Genomic DNA, 10,000 nt, shown 5'->3' with positions numbered 1-10,000 from the left:
TGATTCAGACGTTTCCATGTTGAAGACATTTGCTGTTTATTTGAGCTTGCTGGGAGCTTCGGCGCCAGTGAGCGACCGGTTTATTTAGTGGGAAGCGACCCAGGTTCGGCTGGCCAGTGCTGAGGTCATGGAGCCCGATTGACAGGTCGGGTCCAGAAGCCACGGACACAAGGAGCCTGCCGGATCGTTCTGGAAAGATGACATCGCAGCCGAGCACAGATGAGAATACCAGCACTTCATGACTGACTTACATCAGCAGCTACTGTATTTAGTGATGTCTGTTCCTCTGGCGAAATCTTCATCACTCTTCCTCCTTCTTCCCTCCATGTCTCAGACTCTTTCTTTCTCTTTCTTTGTGGTAAGGAATGGGAGAGTATATTTGGAAATGTCACTTTAATTAGTCTCTGTGCCGCTCTGAGTCATGGCATCTCTGACACTGGAATAATAAATGGCATCATAGGCAGACAAAGGGAGCCTTGGCAACGGCGGAAATATAATGACCAGAATGTGTCACAGTTTCCTCTGCTGTGCCCTTAAAGAGAAGACCTCCCCCGAAAAATCACCCAAACTTAGGGATCAAGAGGGAGGTACGTCCAGACAGACACAATGATAGCATAAGACTATGAACATCGATGTGTAGATGGGTGTCCGTGTGCTTGATGTACATTTCAAAATCTCAAGCACATTTGTGAGTGTAATCTACTTAAAGAGGTGTGAAGACCAGTTGCAAGATGGCAGTTTGTGTGTGTACATTTGTGCCGCTGTGTGTTGTGTGGTTGAGAATGTGGGTGCATGCTGACAGCACTGTTATTTGGGCTGCTGGTGGTTCTTAAGCAGTGCTCTGTATTCTACACGGCTCTGCTTCCATTGATGGAAGGTGTCCACAACAAAGACATGGACAGAAAGAGAGGCCATCCTGAAAGGCCTCTTTCACTGAGACATGCTGTGATGGACAACACAGGCCATCATCGGTGTCCAACATATGATACAGCCACACACTCACACACACCCTCATATACACAGTCACACACTCACACACACCCTCATATACACAATCACACACTCACACACACCCTCATGAACACAGTCACACACTCACACACACCCTCATGTACACAGTCACACACTCACACACACCCTCATATACACAGTCACACACTCACACACACCCTCATGTACACAGTCACACACTCACACACACCCTCATGTACACAGTCACACACTCACACACACCCTCATGTACACAGTCACACACTCACACACACCCTCATGTACACAGTCACACACTACACACCCTCATGTACACAGTCACACACTACACACACCCTCATATACACAGTCACACACTCACACACACCCTCATGTACACAGTCACACACTCACACACACCCTCATGTACACAGTCACACACTCACACACACCCTCATGTACACAGTCACACACTCACACACACCCTCATGTACACAGTCACACACTCACACACACCCTTATGTACACAGTCACACACTCACACACACCCTCATAAACACAGTCACACACTCACACACACCCTCATAAACACAGCCACACACTCACACACACCCTCATAAACACAGTCACACACTCACACACACCCTCATAAACACAGCCACACACTCACACACACCCTCATAAACACAGTCACACAGTGATGGTTGCACAAGGTTGCATTTTAGAAATGAAGTAATCATACTTCTGAAGTACTTGAGTACTGGGGTCGGGGGGGGGGGGTTGAGCGGGAGGTGTCTCGTATCAATGAAAAGATTATGCAACTATGATGAGTTTGGTCCATAAATAATGAGCAGACCATAAAGCTAATGATATGATATGAATATAACTCTTGGTCCTACCTTACGCAATGGTGAGGTTTGGTTGACACCAACCATATTTTATCGCAGTTTTTTTGTAATTGTATTATTAGCAAGCCCAACCAATTACAATTTTTAATTGGTCATATTTACTTGTATCTATTTTTTAACAACCTTAATTTGTAGCCACGTTAGTGTAGTAGCCTAGTCTATTCTATGACAGTTGTGTTTGAGCCATCAACAGTCTGTTTTTATCAAAGAACTTCCAAACTATTGATTTCTGCTGTGACCATCCTTCCTCTTGTTTACTAAGGGCTCGAACTGAAAACTGAGTGCACTCGAGAGCTGGTGTAAAACTTACGATCCTCAGGAGGGGTTATTACGTGGTGTAGGCAATAATTTCACGCAGACAGATACGTTCAGAACCTAAACGTTTTACTTCTCCTTTTCCAAACTGGACCCTCCCGAGTCCCACTCCGTCACAGACTGAAATCTGTTAAGGTGCTGCATGGACATGAACAAAAAAAAACAGTTGCACATGCTTGCGAAGCCTGCCTAGATTCCGACTTGCTCAGACACACTGACGGAGAGGGCCTCATGACCCATATCCACTCGCTGCTAATTGGTTTGGGATGGCACTTAATGACAGATCCTCCACTTCAACACACAAATGGAGCGGAATAGAGTTAAGTAGAGAGTATAGGGGCTAGTTTGGAGATGGCCCATACACTCATGAACTCTTCTTCTCTCTTCTTAACTCCCTCCAAACCCCCCCCCACTCCAAACAAAGTAGTATGGGAAATGTAGTCAATACTAACTATGAACAACATTTTTAAACTGACTTTCAGTTCACGATTAACAAGTCCTCAGTATTAATGTAGATGTAATGTAGTACTTGAGTATTCTGTGCAACCGCTCTCTCTCTCACACACACACACACACACACACACACACACACACACACACACACACACACACACACACACACACACACACACACACACACACACACACACACACACTCAGTGTAACTGAAAACTAGCACACTGAAATCTCCCAAGCCTTCATCCTCAAAATATTGAAACAAAATATAAACAAGATAAATAAAGAAAATAAAAAACATCTATTCAATGCTAGCAGAATAATCGGAATCTTTTCTCCCTCAGTGCTTCGGTGAGTCAACCATGGCAACACAAGATAAATCCCACTTGGCCTCCCTGGCCCCCTGTTAACATACTGTATGCCTGCATTCCAGCAGAGAGGCATTCAGAGAGCTTTTAAGCGCTGAAGGTGGGGGTGCACACTCATTTTGTCATGGGAAGAGTAAGAATAACACACACCTACCTCATACACACATACACACAGTCACACACACACAAACACACACCTCATACACACATACACACAGTCACAAACACACACAAACACACACCTCATACACACATGCACACAGTCACACACATACCTCATACACACATACACACGGTCACACACACACAAACACACACCTCATACACACATACACACAGTCACAAACACACACAAACACACACCTCATACACACATGCACACAGTCACACAGACACACAGACACCTCATACACACACACACACACAGTCACACATAGACACACACACAAACACACACCTCATACACACGTGCACACAGTCACACATAGCCACACACACACATACACACACACACACACACATAGACACACACACACACAGTCACACAGACACACACACACCTCATACACACACACACACACACACACAGTCACACATAGACACACACACACACACACACACACACACACACACACACCTCATATACACACACACACAGTCACACATAGACACACACACACCTCACACACACACACACACACACACACACACACACACAGTCACACATAGCCACACACACACACACACACACACACACACACACACAGTCACACATAGACACACACACACAGTCACACATAGACACACACACACCTCACACACACACACACACACACACACACACACAGTCACACATAGCCACACACACACACACACACACACACACACACACACACACACACACACACACAGTCACACATAGACACACACATACTCATGCATAAGAGCAGGAATTGGAGGTTCTCCTAATGGAGCTCTGCATGTAGACAATTAAAGTGGCATCTAATTAAACTGTCTAATATATATATTGCTGCCATTACAGCAGTTGATTTGAAGACAGAATGTGTGCATTAAGTCACATTAAACTGTAATTGGAGTGGTTTCATTAGACAATGGCTGGCAAAAAGAAAACAAATAAATGACTGATTTTGCCTTCTGTTTATGCCCTCTGGTGCGGAACTGAAACAAAGAGCTGCTTTTGGTCCTCATCAGTGTCAACGAGAGCCATGACATATTTCATCCTGCTTTAGTCACTGTTCATCGACGTAAATATACATAACATAGTTTCTATATATTCAACATTTGTATTCATAATGGGGGATGTCTGTTGTCCAAAGTGTAAGCTGTTCACACACTGAATTAGAGGTGCATCAAATCATTCATTGGTTGTGGCATTGGAGGAGTTGAATAATTACTGATCCTTTCTAAATGTGAATGTACATTCTTTAAATAAAAAAAAAAAAAACGGTTTGCAGAAATGACTCCTCATATGAATGAAGAATGATGAAATACGTATCTTCTGACCAACCGGGTTAATGGGCCCATTTCTACTATCGGGCCAATAGCCCCACAATATTGCCCTGAAACATGCCCATAACATGCTGCCTTGGTTTCACCAGCGAGTGGGAAGTTCAAGTTGAGATATCATGTGATAAAGTCTGGTTGCTAGGCACCTACAACCTACAGTAGAATAGGTTAGGAAAAGGTATATAATGGACACCAAGGTGGCTGTTTGCTGTTTCTGATCCTTGCTTTGTGGAAGCGAACTCTTCAGACTCCTCTATTACTTCAAACTCAAGAACTGGAGTAGTTTAGCAATCCGTATCATGCCTGAAGATGTGGCTCTAATACATTTAAGACAGCTATAGATAAAGTTCACGTCAGATAGCAAGTTAGTCTCAATTGTTAATAAGTGAAGTTAACGTTAGCCTGTATTTTAAGCTCACCATTGAATAGCATGCTAATCGTCCATTGCAATAAGTGCAGTCATTTTATTAAATTTTTTTTGCAGTCATTTATTTTTGGGCTTTTTGCCTTCAATCAGATAGGACAGTGAAGGTTTGGACAGGAAATGAGATGGAGAGAAGAGAAGAGGGGGGGAGTGGGATCGGGAAATGATCGCGGGTCGTAATCGAACCCGTGTCCCCGTGGGCGTTCAAGCCCGTATATGTTTGGGGCTGCTGCTTGTGCCACAATGCCCCCCACAATCATGCAGTCATTTGATGTTAATTACACATCCATATGTATTGTGTTCATTTCAGCCAGCTGAGTTTTCTACTGAAGTATATTAAAAATGAAATCCAAGTCATTACACACACTGTCACAATCACACCATTTCAATCTACCTGCTTCATGTTTGGAACACGGGGCAGGCTCACGTTGTTTATGTTCATTTCTAACCAGAAGTTGTAATTGGTCGTACCCTGGTAGTTGTGCAAATCGAAGTTTCTCTGCTTCTATGCCACTGTACGTTTGACGTCAATAACAATTCATTGATCAAAAGAAAATAGAAATAGAAAATGTCAACGCAAGGTTATTCATAACATGGCAGTGACTTGCATGGGCTAACATATAATCATTCTTTGCAATACATTAGATTAGTGTTAACGATCATCCAATCTGAATTTGATGGTAATGAAACATCCATACATTGCGTGTTCATTTGAGACAGCTATATTTTGTATCGAAATAGATTGAGATTTGATTTACCACTGGATCATGACATGCACCGTGTGTATAGCCATAGACTGTGGAGAGTCACTTTCATGTTATAATGCACCTCTGTCTTCTGATGTTTGTCTGAAGTGATTGAACAGTTTTCACATCCCTTTTGTCACTGGGTCTGCCATACCCCTTCCCACCTCCCCTTCTCCTGGGCACTTTGCTCCTGGGTGTATGGCTATTAGCACCAATCTGGCTTTCTAACTTACAATGGTAACAACTAGTTTACAATTATTTGAGCAATACTATTGGATTGGTTTGTGGAAGTGTCATGATGGTATTTAACCAGCCATTTTAAGATATTAACTAATATTAAAATCCCTTGACCAATATTCTTTGACTGAATTATATTTTACGGACCACACTCTTTTATCACCAAATCTAACCTTTTGTGATTTTGGCCTTAAAATTCCAGCGGTCAGCTGGGTGACCAGCTTTAAATCAAAATGACCTATTTAAAAAATTTGCAGAAAAGGGAGATATTGTAAGTTAATTAATCAAATGAACTTGCAATAAATTAGTGAATTAATGTAAATTAATGAAAAAAAATAATAATTAGTACTAAACAGAATAATAGACTCTCCTTTTATATCATATTATGCTAATACTGATACTGATAAAGTGGCCATATTACCTGCTGTTAATTGTTTACCTGAATTTATCTCTTTATCTGTTCATCAAATTGATGTTTACTAACCAAATGTTCTCTCTCTTATAGCATGACCTCTGCTCGCACATGCTGATGGCTGTGGAAACATTGTTCCTCATCACCATATCCATTAAGTGCACGCATTAAGTAGATGCATATTGGTAGCCGAACTCTACCCACTCACTCTGTCTCTTTCTTCCCCTCCTAGTCTTCGCTGTGGGATGCTGCTATAGTCTCTCCACCTGATCTACTTATAGAAACCCTCGGCCTACACCTACCCACCCCCACTACACTGTCATACACTTATTCTACCCCACACTCTGTGCTAGCCTTAGACCACACACACACACACACACACACACACACACACACACACACACACACACACACACACACACACACACACACACACACATACACTTATTCTACCCAACACTCTATGCTAGAATTTACCTGCAATGTAAATAATTGCCACCATCGCCATTCATGGGCTGACATTCATTCATGGGCTGACATATACCCATTAGAATGATCTGCAAATTACAATCATTTGTATTCCTTGAAAGAGCTAGTCCTAGTAATGGGAGCTAGTAATGAGAGTCACTCTCTCATTCGGGTTTACTTTATGTATTTATGTTTATTTCATTTAATTGGTAACCATTTCATTTAAGACTATTGCCATTATTTATGGTTATTAACACCAGTTTGGGTTTCTATCTTACATGTAACAACTGGTTTACCATTTACTGTTTATTCATTCAGCAACCATAGAATTCATCTGGTTACATGACTGTACTTATTTGATTTCTAGCCAAATGCTGCATAGTGCACGGTAATGTTACAAATAACAGTATAATTTAACAGATTTAGATGAACTGGTTTTAGTGATCTTACAAAGGTGGTGATCAATCCACCGTACAAAGTCGATATTGTAACTGTCCCATAATGTCCGTAATGACACATACAACCTTCCAGTCTCATGTTTTTCTGTCTTCGGGTAGCGTGTTGGCTGCCCTCTTATACCTCACAGACAGCAGGGTAGAGATAGTTGGATTAGACCTGCATCTTGCCCTCTCTCCACAGCCACATTGAATAGATGTCCGCTGGGCAAACCAGAGCCCTCGAAATGGTGTGTGTGTGTGTGTGTTCATTACAGAGCCCGCCTCCGTGCCACAGGTGTGGGAGGACTCAGACCAGACCGATGTGTGAGGGGAAGCAGAAGTGTCTGCCACATCTGTTAACAGGAGCAGCCGCTCCAGGAAGAAGTAGTAATATTCTGAAGGAATTTTCTGGATTTTTCATTCTTGTCCTTATCATTGGTGCCACATCATTCCTTCCTCTGATTAAAAAAAACAGTAAATGATGGGTATAAAAGTCCAGAATTTATTCATTCCTTCCATTATCTGAATAACAATGTGTTTGTGTGTGTGTAAATTAAATATAAATAATATAATAATAAATAAAAATTGATGGGGAAAAGGCTGAGATTACTTCCAGAATATTAATTTGCAGAGATTAAAGAGTGTGTACAGTTTGTAAAAAGTGGGTCCAACCACAACTTGTATCGTACGGTCAATGTGGACAATGCACAATCAAAACACACACACACACACACACACACACACACACACACACTCATAAACACACACACTCATAAACACACACACACTCATAAACACACACACACACACACACACTCATAAACACACACAATGCACAATCAACACAGACAAAACTGGTTTGAAGGAAAAGTGTGGTCACAGCAGGCCCACCACCACCACATGCAGCAACATCAACACCAGCATCCTCTGTAGTTGAGCTGCACAGGAAGGCACAAACAAACAAACCCTACCAAGGTCAAGGGCATAGTCCCCAGGTAAATATCAACAAAGGCCCTTGTGCATCCTCAAAAGCTTCGGGACATCTGCCAGCTGCCCTATGGCTGGCAAATAAATGTTTCTAAAACAACTGCATGAACAGAGAAAAAATATCAAAGCGCAGTTCAACTGAGATGAATCTTCTTGTGCCATCATTTTCCTCTTACTGCCTTACTGTGCTTTCCTTGTCAGGTTTCACATCTGACACATCCATCTCTCTCATTCTCTGTATGTGTGTGTGTGTGTGTGTGTGTGTGTGTGTGTGTGTGCGTGTGTGCGTGTGTATGTGTGTAGGTGTGTGTGTGTGTGTGTGTCTGTGTGTGTGTGTGTGTGTGTGTCTGTGTGTGTGTGTGTGTGTGTGTGTGTGTGTGTGTGTGTGTGTGTGTGTGTGCGTGCGTGTGTGTGTGTGTGCACAGACACATGTGTGTTTCATATGTCAGACCCAATGTGATGTTGTTTGATGGCAGTGTGTCATCATCGTAAACAAAGGAATGGTGCACCAAGCCGTGCACAATGGCAGATCGAGCAGGAGAGGAGGGGAGAGGAGAGGAGAGGAGAGGCGAGGCGAGGAGAGGAGAGGAGAGGAGAGGAGAGCGCAGCGTGCTGTGAGTCTCCTGCAGCCCCACAAGCACAGGGGGGTGAGAGCCCCTCACAATGCCTTTGATTCCAGTGGACTAATCAGGCACGTTACAAATAGACGCTGATTAATCTGTGCTCTCCATTCATCATGGCAGTGATACAGGCTAAGGGGGACAATGAATTAATTCCCATTTTTTTTAAATAATCTCATGCAGGGCTAGATCATGGTATAGGCGGAGAGGGTGATCCCCCATGGCAGAGCCCCGTTGGAAGTGAGCCAACACAGTCATGGGTCCATTCCTGCCTATTCTTACTAATTTCTGCCTTTTATTATTCATTATTTCTGCCTATTCTTATTCATTTCTGCCGTCTATCCTGGCTCCATTTCTGCCTTATTCTGTTGTTAACAGAATAATCTGTTCATAAATTTTCATGGGTCAACTAAAAATGTTGCCAAGGGTGACAATTTAGCCTTACTGTAGATTTGAGCGCTGTGTTAGCATCACAGTGATGAGTAGAGAGAGGTGAAGACCTGACTGTGGATTGCACGGCTCTAACATCCACACAATACAGACTACATTCCTGTGCCACAAATTCAGACATCGCAGAAGGCTGCTGTGCAGAAGAAATGAGGCATATTGTGCTGTAATCTTCCAACTCAGTGATCTAATGATTTTGCCGTTTGTGTTGTTTAGCATGCGACTAAAGGGCCGTCCTTCGGGAGAAGCCAGGCCTGGCTGCACAGATGTTGTTGGGTGGTTGTGCCGGCGCTGCGGTGAGGTGTCTGCCTGGTGCTCCTGAGCTGAGGGGGAGCCAGGCGACAGGATCAGAGGCAGAGATGGGCGTGTGATCTGGCACGGCGACAGGATCAGAGATCGGCGTGTGATCTGGCACAGCGTGAGGCACAGTTGTCGTCCTATGACACAGTTGTCTCTGGGAATCGGCGTGTGCAGATGATGTCTGTCATTGTGACCCCCCCCTTCTCCACTTCCACCCACCCCCCCCCTTCAATCCCCCCCACAGTCTTCTCTAGTTCTTACAGATCCCTGACATGACGACTATGCTAAAGTCATCTTGACATTTCAAAGCTGAACCGGCGATGGAGAACAATAGCACAGTTTCTGATTTCAATTTTGGGCTTGAAGGAATATTGTTTCG

The 10,000-nt window shown here is 43.3% G+C and overlaps 1 long non-coding RNA gene across 1 annotated transcript in view; it reads right to left on the bottom strand.

Annotated features, from left to right (window-relative positions):
* Nucleotides 1-10,000, bottom strand: part of LOC122133807 — a 15,257-nt gene that overhangs the window by 1,940 nt on the left and 3,317 nt on the right. The window lies entirely within an intron of this gene.

Source organism: Clupea harengus, chromosome 19 (assembly GCF_900700415.2).
Source record: "Clupea harengus chromosome 19, Ch_v2.0.2, whole genome shotgun sequence".
Lineage (NCBI taxonomy): Eukaryota > Metazoa > Chordata > Actinopteri > Clupeiformes > Clupeidae > Clupea > Clupea harengus.
This window is presented reverse-complemented; position numbering and strand designations above follow the sequence as displayed.